This window comes from Copadichromis virginalis, linkage group LG7 (assembly GCF_057382275.1).
Source record: "Copadichromis virginalis isolate Kocher_CV1m ecotype Utaka linkage group LG7, C_Virginalis_male_GT1.1, whole genome shotgun sequence".
In the NCBI taxonomy this organism is placed as follows: domain Eukaryota; kingdom Metazoa; phylum Chordata; class Actinopteri; order Cichliformes; family Cichlidae; genus Copadichromis; species Copadichromis virginalis.
The window spans coordinates 40,139,713-40,149,713 of record NC_140624.1 but is presented as its reverse complement, the minus strand read 5'-3'; the positions used below and the strand labels follow the sequence as shown (position 1 = coordinate 40,149,713).

Below are 10,001 nucleotides of genomic sequence, written 5' to 3'. Positions count from 1 at the left end.
CAGAATTCAATCAGCAGCACCCACATCTCAGAAAGCATCCACCTGTGAACGTGTGGCGCTCCATGAATATATTAAGCAGACCTGAACAGACATCATGCTGTCTTTCTGAGACAAGGTGAATAAATCCAGGATTTTTTCCCCCCTAACCTGGAGGTCTACAGGGCAGGGTGGCTGGATAAAAGTGGGCTACACAGCCTACTTGATTGTAACACAAGGGTCCCTACACAGAATTAAATACGCTCCATTGGAGATGAGTACGCGTCTTGTCCCCGCCCCCCGAAAAGGCACAGCATCCATTCTCATGGGCTCACACGCTGCGTGATCCACATCACAAACCGAGAGCGGACGCTTTGCCCAGCCGATGGAGTAGTAGTAGCGGTAGTAGCGTGGGTGCAGTTCACGGCTTCCCCCTTTCCCCCCCACCCACATTCTTCACCTTCTTCTTTAATGGAGTCACATTTTATGTGGAATATTTCTCCATCTCATCGCGGTAAGTGTTTGCGTTGCCCGCAGATGCTGTGGGGAAGAAATGAGAGGAAACGGGACTGTGCAGCTATTGTCTGTTGCTGGGGCAAGTTCGGACCTTAATCAAGTCAAAGCGCTGGAGTCCTCTTCAATGAAAAAGGCTTTCTGTGTGGGTTCAGTGAGAATGCGTGGAAAATAATGGCTTTAAAGCTCGCACAGAATCGATATCGGTATTTAGACACCTGTCTCTGCCAGCAGCAACAGTGACCTCCCTGTGGCGCTTTACGCTCACACAGATATGATTTTTATTTTGTTTTTGGCGATTATTTTCATCTGCTTCTGTATTGTGTATCCGTTAACAACAAGCGGAGGTTTGTGCAAATGTGTCGCCTCTGTTGCTGAGCAAAATTGTGTTTTCGGTCCAGCTAAAAAATAAAAAAATAAAAAATTGGCCCATCTCCCCCCCCCCCCAAATCGGAGACTGCCTAGTCCACAGCCCTCCCAGACACGCACGGCGCAGTAGATGCCTTTCTGATGAATGACTGAAATCCCGTGGTTGGTAGAAGATGTGTGATGGTGTATAGGGGGTAACCGCGAAATCAGCGTGTGTGTGTCCGCAGGTATCGTTTCTCTCTTATTCTGAAATGGATGTATAGCCTCGGCCTCAGATTCAGAAAGAATTGTGTACAACAATACTTAGATTAACCTATTTTTCTAAAGTGATGACATAGTAAGAATGCAAACGTTTATGGGGTAAGGCGTGTTTAACCCTTATAAATTTGTAAGCGTTTATCTACTGTCCTTTTTAAAGCTTTTTTTTTGTTTCATTGGGTCAAAATGCTCGAGGATTGTTTTTTAATATGAGGTGTGTAAAGTATTGTGATCAATTAATACAAAGTATTAAAAAATCTGGTGTCATTAACTATAAAATGATACATTTCCCAGCTCAGGAGCACAGTCGGTAAATAGTGCCCAGGTGCTTAGAAGTCATTTCTTTCCTCATATGCTGTTGAAGAAGTGCTGTTTGTGTGAGTCGTGCACATTAATTGCATTTGCTGTCTGCTTCCATTTCTAGTAATGGGCAAATATTGTCTTTACAGAAGTTGTATGCATGTTGCCATGTGTGTTAAATCTTCCACGTGTCTCTTGGCTGAACACTTGGAATAAGATGGGATAACGTGACCCGCCCAGTGAGGCAGATTTCTAGTTAGTATTTGTAGCTGGAACCTGTGAATTTCTCTGCCTTCCTCTTTGTGTGTGCGTGTCTGTATTTTACAGGTGTATTCATGCTCGTCCTTGTTGCATAGTGAGGATTTATATCATGCAGCAGACAGATGGCATGTGGCTGGGCATCAGGGGAGCATTTCTTTGGCTTTCAGCAGAATACAAGACTCCTCTTGGCACATGCAATTCCTTATTGGCACAAGTATGCATTTACATGAGTGTGTCGATATATCACACTATGTAGTACATGTAAACATCGCCTGCACTCAGGAAGGCTTGTGTAGGAGGTCTCACTCTACACAGCAAAGGCCATAGTTTTGGGTTTGTGTGTGTCTGTGTGTGTGTTTTGCCTTTCCATGAAATGTAGTAATATGACAGGCTGAGGTCACAATGACGTCATATGCCTGGCAATGACATACTGTAACTATACTTCATGACTACTGGGTCATGAAGTTGAAACCTCATTAGGGTGTGTGGTTGCTCCCATAAAAATGTGCAGTTAAGGTCACATTTCTTTATTGATATGATCATTTTAGTTTTAACAGCACAGTGACACTTTCTGTGGGCCTCTGCAGTTAACATGTTCAGCATATACTAGCACCATTTACGTTAACGATTTGTCCCATTTTTCTTTAACATTGTTCTTAGATTTAAAGAAAAAAACAGCAGTGAGTATTACACCGAGCTATTTATAGACTTTGCCTTTTATATGGTTTACTCTTGGCTATATACATTGCAGGATGCACTGCAGTCCTCCTTGAACCTTATAATAAAAATGCACTTGTCAAGACTTTGCAATTATTTGCCACTTCATTAGGTACAGCTTTCCAGTACTTGCCTTAAGAGCTGCCTTAGTTCTTTGTGGACAGATTTCATGAGATGGTGGAAACATTCCTTTGAGATTTTGGTCTGTACTGATGTGATAGCATCACAGAGTTGCTGCAGATTTGTTTGCTGCACATCCATAATATGAATCTCCTGTTCCACCACATCTCAAAGGTGCTCCGTTGGATTGAGATCTTTCTTTTTTCTAGCTGTGAGGACAGGCACACAGTGTGGTCTTCTGCTCCCTATCTGCTGTGTATTCAGAGAGGCTCTTCTGCATCTGATAGGAAGGCAACGGGAAGTTGCCTTCCTATCAGCTCAAAGCAGACTGGGCATTCTCCTCTGAACACTGGCATCAACAAGAGAGAACTGTGGCTTACTGGCTATACATTTTCTCTTTTTTGGACCATGCTCTGTAAATAGAGATCATTGTGAGGGAAAATCCCTGTTCTGAGATTCTTAGACCAGCCGGTCTGGCAGGATCAGCCATGCTGTGTTTAAAGTCACTTAAATTGTCTTTCTTCCCCATTACGATGCAGATTTTCAGCAGGTCACCTTGCACATGTCTACATGACCAAATGCACTGAGTTGTTGCCATGCTATTGGTCGATATATTAGAGATGTTTGCTTTAACAAGTAGTTGAACAGGTGCACCTAACAAAGTAGTGATTGAGATATACTAGCAGGGAAGCACTGCATCCCTGCTTCTGCATGACCCAAGACTCTATAGCTAAAATGTGCTTGTCTTATCATCCTTAATCTCCAGATGAAATACTCAGAGATCTGCCTGGAGCAGAGTAAAGCATCTCGTGAGATTTATGAAAATTAAATTATGCTCTAGTGCATCATTTCGTCCTCACATAAGTAAGTGATAAATCAAAATAAAAATGTGAAATTCAATATACATCCTTACCCGTGAGCTGTCTCAGCAACACTGGATATCTAAGTTAACACTTTTGCCTCTTTTATTCCTTTTTATGAAGTCATGTAAATTCAGGCTGAACTTGAATAAAGTTGTATTTTTACTGCTCTTTGTGGAAACAAATACACTAAGCTCTAATACGGCACTTAATAAATATAGTGTCAGCGTGACAGGCTTCATGTGGTCCTAATGTGTTATAAATAGAAATAATTGCAAGGAAACTCCAGCAAATGACCTGTTTAAAAAAGAAATGCAGAAATAAAAATCAGTAATGCAGTGAAGCTGCTGAAACCGGTGACCTCTGAACTCATGTCTGATATCCAGCACCACTTTTACTCCCACACTAGAGACTCATTATTGATCACATGCAGTCACACACACACATGTATACATGCAGGCTGCCTCACACACATACTCATCCTGAGCTTTGCTGTCTGCTCTTTGATTACCACTACATGTGGGGGCTGGTGTTATTAGTGCTGTGAGGGTATTTTCATTGGGCAGTATATCTGTCACTGTGATGTCTCTGGGGAATGAGTTGCCCCAAGGGTGAGATAAGGTCTGCTGCTGGAGTTGAGAGTGCTTTCCCATATCTAAGAAGACTGATATGTGCAGCTGATAAGGTTTTGAGCTGGACAAGGTGTGCATTTGTGAGAATTTCCACTTCCAGCACAGCCAGATCAAAAATGAGCTTGTCTTTAAACTTCTGGCTCCTTAGCACAGTGTTAGCGTGATTATCGAACTACATCGATGTGCAGCTTATTTTTCTGTTGCATTCACAGGCATCACATGTTGTCTCCCGGGCATCTCTCACCTCAGTCGTGTGGATCATGTCCTGCTGTGTGCTATGTGTAAGGAAGGAAAGCAGTGAAAAATATCTCGACCCCATTCTCCTTAAACTGTCGTTCATGCATGAAAGCAGCTTCAGTGAGGGATAGTTAGCAATAACGCTGGCAATACTACATGAATATTTCCCCTTGTTTTGCCACAAGCTAGACAGTTGTGCACCAGATAATGCGGTTAAATATATATTTGCAAGAGAGATTATTAAAAATTACCCAAAAAGTGAGAAGGTGAATATGAGCTAATAGAAAAATGCTTGATGATGCAGCATGGTACTTCACAATATTAAGAAGAAATCTGTGACTGTTACAAAAGGGCTCACTTAGATGAAACTACATCTGTAGCTAAGATGCATGTGTGTTAGTTCAAATGATTTAAACTTGAATGAAAAATGCATTTTAAATGGGCCTACATGACTCAGCAATACCTCATAAGTACAGATAATAGAAATTCGGAGGGAACAACTGCGTAATACCGGTGTTGCAAATAAACTGTAAGATTATAATTATACTAATGTTATTCCAGAATTGGAAGCATTCTAATTTATGTAAGTAAATATTTAGAGAAAAAATAGTTTAATAACATTATGACACGTTAATTAGGTGTTAAATGGAACAGGCAAAATGTTTAGTTAGACATTGGAGGGTCATTGTTTAGTCATTATATTTTGGATATAAAGTTATTTGAGTTTGTTGGGAGCCACAGTGTAGAAGTAGTTACAACAATTTCAGAGAGAGAGTTATTTGTTTGGAAAAGTCAATGTCAAACACTCTAAATAGAGAGATGCTACTAGAAATATTAGAGGAGAAAGGGAATGATGTGATCCTTTAAATGGACCTCCAGAGTTCATTGATGAATCAATAGCAGAGCTAGTTTGTTCGGCATTTTTGTAACCAGAACTGTCAGTATGAGGATGGTGACCTACTCAGTTAATTGATTTTAAGATATTGTTTATTACTTTTAATGCACTTCATGGCCTGGTTTCAAAATATATATTCTCAAATTGCTGTTTCCGTGCTAACCACAGTGCAGCCTGAGATCAGCCAGAAACCTGGTGACCCACCTCATGCTTAAAGACAAATCATCTGAGCGTTTGCTGTGTGGAATGACCTGCGTTAGGAATTGTGACTCACCTCATCTGTGTTTTTTTTTTTTTTTTTTTTTTTTTTTTTAAATTACAGGGAGTGCAGAATTATTAGGCAAGTTGTATTTTTGAGGAATAATTTTATTATTGAACAACAACCATGTTCTCAATGAACCCAAAAAACTCATTAATATCAAAGCTGAATGTTTTTGGAAGTAGTTTTTAGTTTGTTTTTAGTTTTAGCTATTTTAGGGGGATATCTGTGTGTGCAGGTGACTATTACTGTGCATAATTATTAGGCCACTTAACAAAAAACAAATATATACCCATTTCAATTATTTATTTTTACCAGTGAAACCAATATAACATCTCCACATTCACAAATATACGTTTCTGACATTCAAAAACAAAACAAAAACAAATCAGCGACCAATATAGCCACCTTTCTTTGCAAGGACACTCAAAAGCCTGCCATCCATGGATTCTGTCAGTGTTTTGATCTGTTCACCATCAACATTGCGTGCAGCAGCAACCACAGCCTCCCAGACACTGTTCAGAGAGGTGTACTGTTTTCCCTCCTTGTAAATCTTACATTTGATGATGGACCACAGGTTCTCAATGGGGTTCAGATCAGGTGAACAAGGAGGCCATGTCATTAGTTTTTCTTCTTTTATACCCTTTCTTACCAGCCACGCTGTGGAGTACTTGGACGCGTGTGATGGAGCATTGTCCTGCATGGAAATCATGTTTTTCTTGAAGGATGCAGACTTCTTCCTGTACCACTGCTTGAAGAAGGTGTCTTCCAGAAACTGGCAGTAGGACTGGGAGTTGAGCTTGACTCCATCCTCAACCCGAAAAAGCCCCACAAGCTCATCTTTGATGATACCAGCCCAAACCAGTACTCCACCTCCACCTTGCTGGCGTCTGAGTGGGACTGGAGCTCTCTGCCCTTTACCAATCCAGCCACGGGCCCATCCATCTGGCCCATCAAGACTCACTCTCATTTCATCAGTCCATAAAACCTTAGAAAAACCAGTCTTGAGATATTTCTTGGCCCAGTCTTGACGTTTCAGCTTGTGTGTCTTGTTCAGTGGTGGTCGTCTTTCAGCCTTTCTTACCTTGGCCATGTCTCTGAGTATTGCACATCTTGTGCTTTTGGGCACTCCAGTGATGTTGCAGCTCTGAAATATGGCCAAACTGGTGGCAAGTGGCATCTTGGCAGCTGCACGCTTGACTTTTCTCAGTTCATGGGCAGTTATTTTGCGCCTTAGTTTTTCCACACGCTTCTTGTTGACTATTTTGAATGAAACGCTTGATTGTTCGATGATCACGCTTCAGAAGCTTTGCAATTTTGAGACTGCTGCATCCCTCTGCAAGATATCTCACTATTTTTGACTTTTCTGAGCCTGTCAAGTCCTTCTTTTGACCCATTTTGCCAAAGGAAAGGACGTTGCCTAATAATTATGCACACCTGATATAGGGTGTTGATGTCATTAGACCACACCCCTTCTCATTACAGAGATGCACATCACCTAATATGCTTAATTGGTAGTAGGCTTTCGAGCCTATACAGCTTGGAGTAAGACAACATGCATGAAGAGGATGATGTGGACAAAATACTCATTTGCCTAATAATTCTGCACTCCCTGTAGTTTAGGTAAATTTCCTGTATCAATTTGCTCACTTTAGTTTAGATTTTGTGTTTGAAAATTTTTCATTGTAGCATCACAGTAAGTATGACAAAACAAGATTTTTTTGAAGGCAGTTGACAGTCGTGAAGACATCCTACGTATCAATAAACATTTCCATCAGAGCCTTAGGTTTATTTATTTCCAAAAGTAGTTTTAGTTAACTTGACACATGCTGTAACAGGGCACATTAAAAAGGCAGTTTTGAGTACTTAGGCAGGTGATTCTATGTCTGTTTTTTCTGTCTGTCTGCAGACAGATGTTGTATCATCACAAATACAAAAGATATAGATATGAAATTAAAGGCTGACTTTGAAAGTGAGTGTTGTCTGACCCATGCATACCAAATAAAGAGTGCCTAAAATACCCCCAAAGGTTCCAAATGTACTTTTTGATGTACTTTGTCTGCTATATAAATGTAAAACTGTATTTTTGAAGATTTTTTCCTAGTAACTGCTTTGATCCTTTGCTCATACCGAGGCTGCTGGCTTGTGGTTCACTCTGAGCACATGATGGCTTAAGCTTTAGCTGTTTTTGCGTTGGTAGTTTATTTGCAAACATTTTAGTGGTTCCCCCTACTCATTACCTTCCATGCTAATGAATGCATGTGGCTGTGAGTGTGGGCATGGCTGTTTGCCTGTGCTGCTGTGAGTATTTTGTACATGCATGAAACGGACTGGCTCATCATCGCCATAATGCTCATATGGCATTACGGCTCATAATTAGGGCTGAACGATTATGGAAAATAATCTAATTGCGATTTTTTGCCCCAATATTGCGATTGCGATGCGATATGCGATTATTTTTTAAGGTCTTTGTCTTCTGTATTATTAAACAAAGACAAGCAATACATCATATAGTATGGCCAATACTATATTACATTAATTTTAAACTGTTCTTTCCTGGAAGACAGACCTCTGTTATGATAACATGAGGTGATGCATGAATTGATGACTGACATTTTTATTTAACTTCTTCAATCACAACAGTATATTTGAACATACACAATAGTTTATTTTTAGCTTACAAACATCTGAGCATAAAGTGCTGGCAAGGAACCCTGGTGTAAACATTAAAATGAAAGTCAGTACAATGTGCAGATTGCAAAAATATACATAAAAAAAATCAGTGGCTTTACCACACTCAGTTTTTCGACATCTGTGAACTACTAGACAGTCATTCAATTAAAAAATAATATTAAATAAATAAAACTAATAAATAAAAAATACACACATCTTACTGATCTCTGCAGTCAGTAACATTACACATAAAGTGCAAACATAATAGCAATTGTATAAACACACACACAAACACGCCTTTAAAGTTTAAAGGCGTGAAATTGGACGGTCTAGCCTTCTGATTAGCGTCACCGCTGTCTCGGTGGAGTTTAATAAACTCGGCCGTCTGCTTCTTGCTATCTAAAATATAACCAGACACTGGTGTAAATTCTCGACTGTCTCATACTTCTGTTTAATAAGTTTTCTGTTTGACGTTTAGTCAGCTGTGTGAAAACCAAGGAGGAACCCACCCGGGGGATTAATAAAGTTTTATTTTATCTAATAACTTTAATCTCAGCCAAACCGATTTACTCACGAACAAACAAAACACTGAAAAAAGCCCAACAATAACATTTTTAGGTTGTCTAAGTGACTTATATATTACGTTTAACCCGAGCAGCGAAACTCCGCGGTGATCTGAAAATGATGTGCCGGGAGTTGTGCCGTTCTCGGCCGCATCAGTAACCCTCGAGCTCCCGGCTAGCTGTCGAGCTGGTGGGTAGCAGACGCCTCTGAAAACGTCGAAGCACTTTTGCAAATATGGGATATCTTGATAAACCGAGCAGATATTTGATGTTTACACAACTACTTTCTCGCCTGAAAATATTTTAAAAGTTTATTTTGTGACCCAGAAAGATTAGTATGAGTAATTTCAAAACTTAGTAGCGGCCGCCATTGTTGGAAACTGGAGTTTGGCTGGGCCGCGCTATGAATTCTGGGATATGGTAGTAATTTGGACAGCCTTCGGCGCGTCGCTGTGACGTAATCGGTCTACAAATGCGGCCTCAGGAGGATGCAGCCCATGAATTTGGACATGTCCAGAGTATAATCGCAGCCTTTGCGGTTAGAAAATTGCACTTGATCATGTCGCGATATTATCGCAAATGCGATATATCGTTCAGCCCTACTCATAATACACAAGCCTGACTAGTCTCAGCCAAGAATGCTGGAAATTGGCTGACTCAGTTCTCTAGACGGTCAATCCGCACATCTCTGTGCATCTTATTTTGGTTTTTTATTGAATTCAAAATTATTGGTAGAAAGATTTTCACTAACACAGCCATATTTTAGGCCACTGGTGTACTTGAGCCCCAACCAAAATGGATAAACATTACCTGATGAATTTAAAGATCACTTTTAAAGTTTCAAACAGGAAAGAGTTTTTCCTCTTGATCTAAACAGTGCCTCATGATGCTGCAGTTTGTGGACTTTTGAACTGTTTTATCTTTTAGTGTTGATTGGGGGTTCGGAAAGTCCTCAGCAAAGGTCTGAATTATAAAGGATTAAACTGGATATTACTGAATATTTACCACCTACTCTAAAACCAGCTCTGCCTATTCACATGCTGTATCCTTATTTGATGCATGATCAAAGTTGATTGCAGATATCCAATGGTGTTTTAGCACTCATAATCTTTTTAGGGTATGTAGTTTTCAAACGAAATGATACAAGGATAATGAGAAGCCACTGTAGCATGATCGTGTTGAAATATTAAGAAATCTCTGAGGGGAAAGACTCCCTTATCTCCAGCTGGGTCTAGGGGACATTGCTGTGATGATTCTGGTGGCTGTTATGGAAAAATAGCTCAATACTCAGGGATGAAGAGCTTGTTTGATCTAAATATAGACGTAAATCTGGAGATGTTACAAGGAAGTGCGAGAAACACTTGCACA

The 10,001-nt window shown here is 40.2% G+C and overlaps 1 protein-coding gene across 3 annotated transcripts in view; it reads left to right on the top strand.

The window, feature by feature from the left end:
• The first annotated feature begins 266 nt into the window (after positions 1-266).
• plppr1 (phospholipid phosphatase related 1) overlaps positions 267-10,001 on the top strand; it is a 65,030-nt gene continuing 55,295 nt past the window's right edge. Inside the window, exon 1 of one of the 3 annotated variants that reach the window (XM_085463348.1) lies at positions 267-490. The gene's annotated coding sequence lies outside the window, so the exon portion shown is untranslated. Of the gene's footprint in view, positions 491-964; positions 1,086-10,001 lie in introns of those variants that run through there. The other 2 variants (XM_085463346.1, XM_085463347.1) reach the window with 2 other exon arrangements.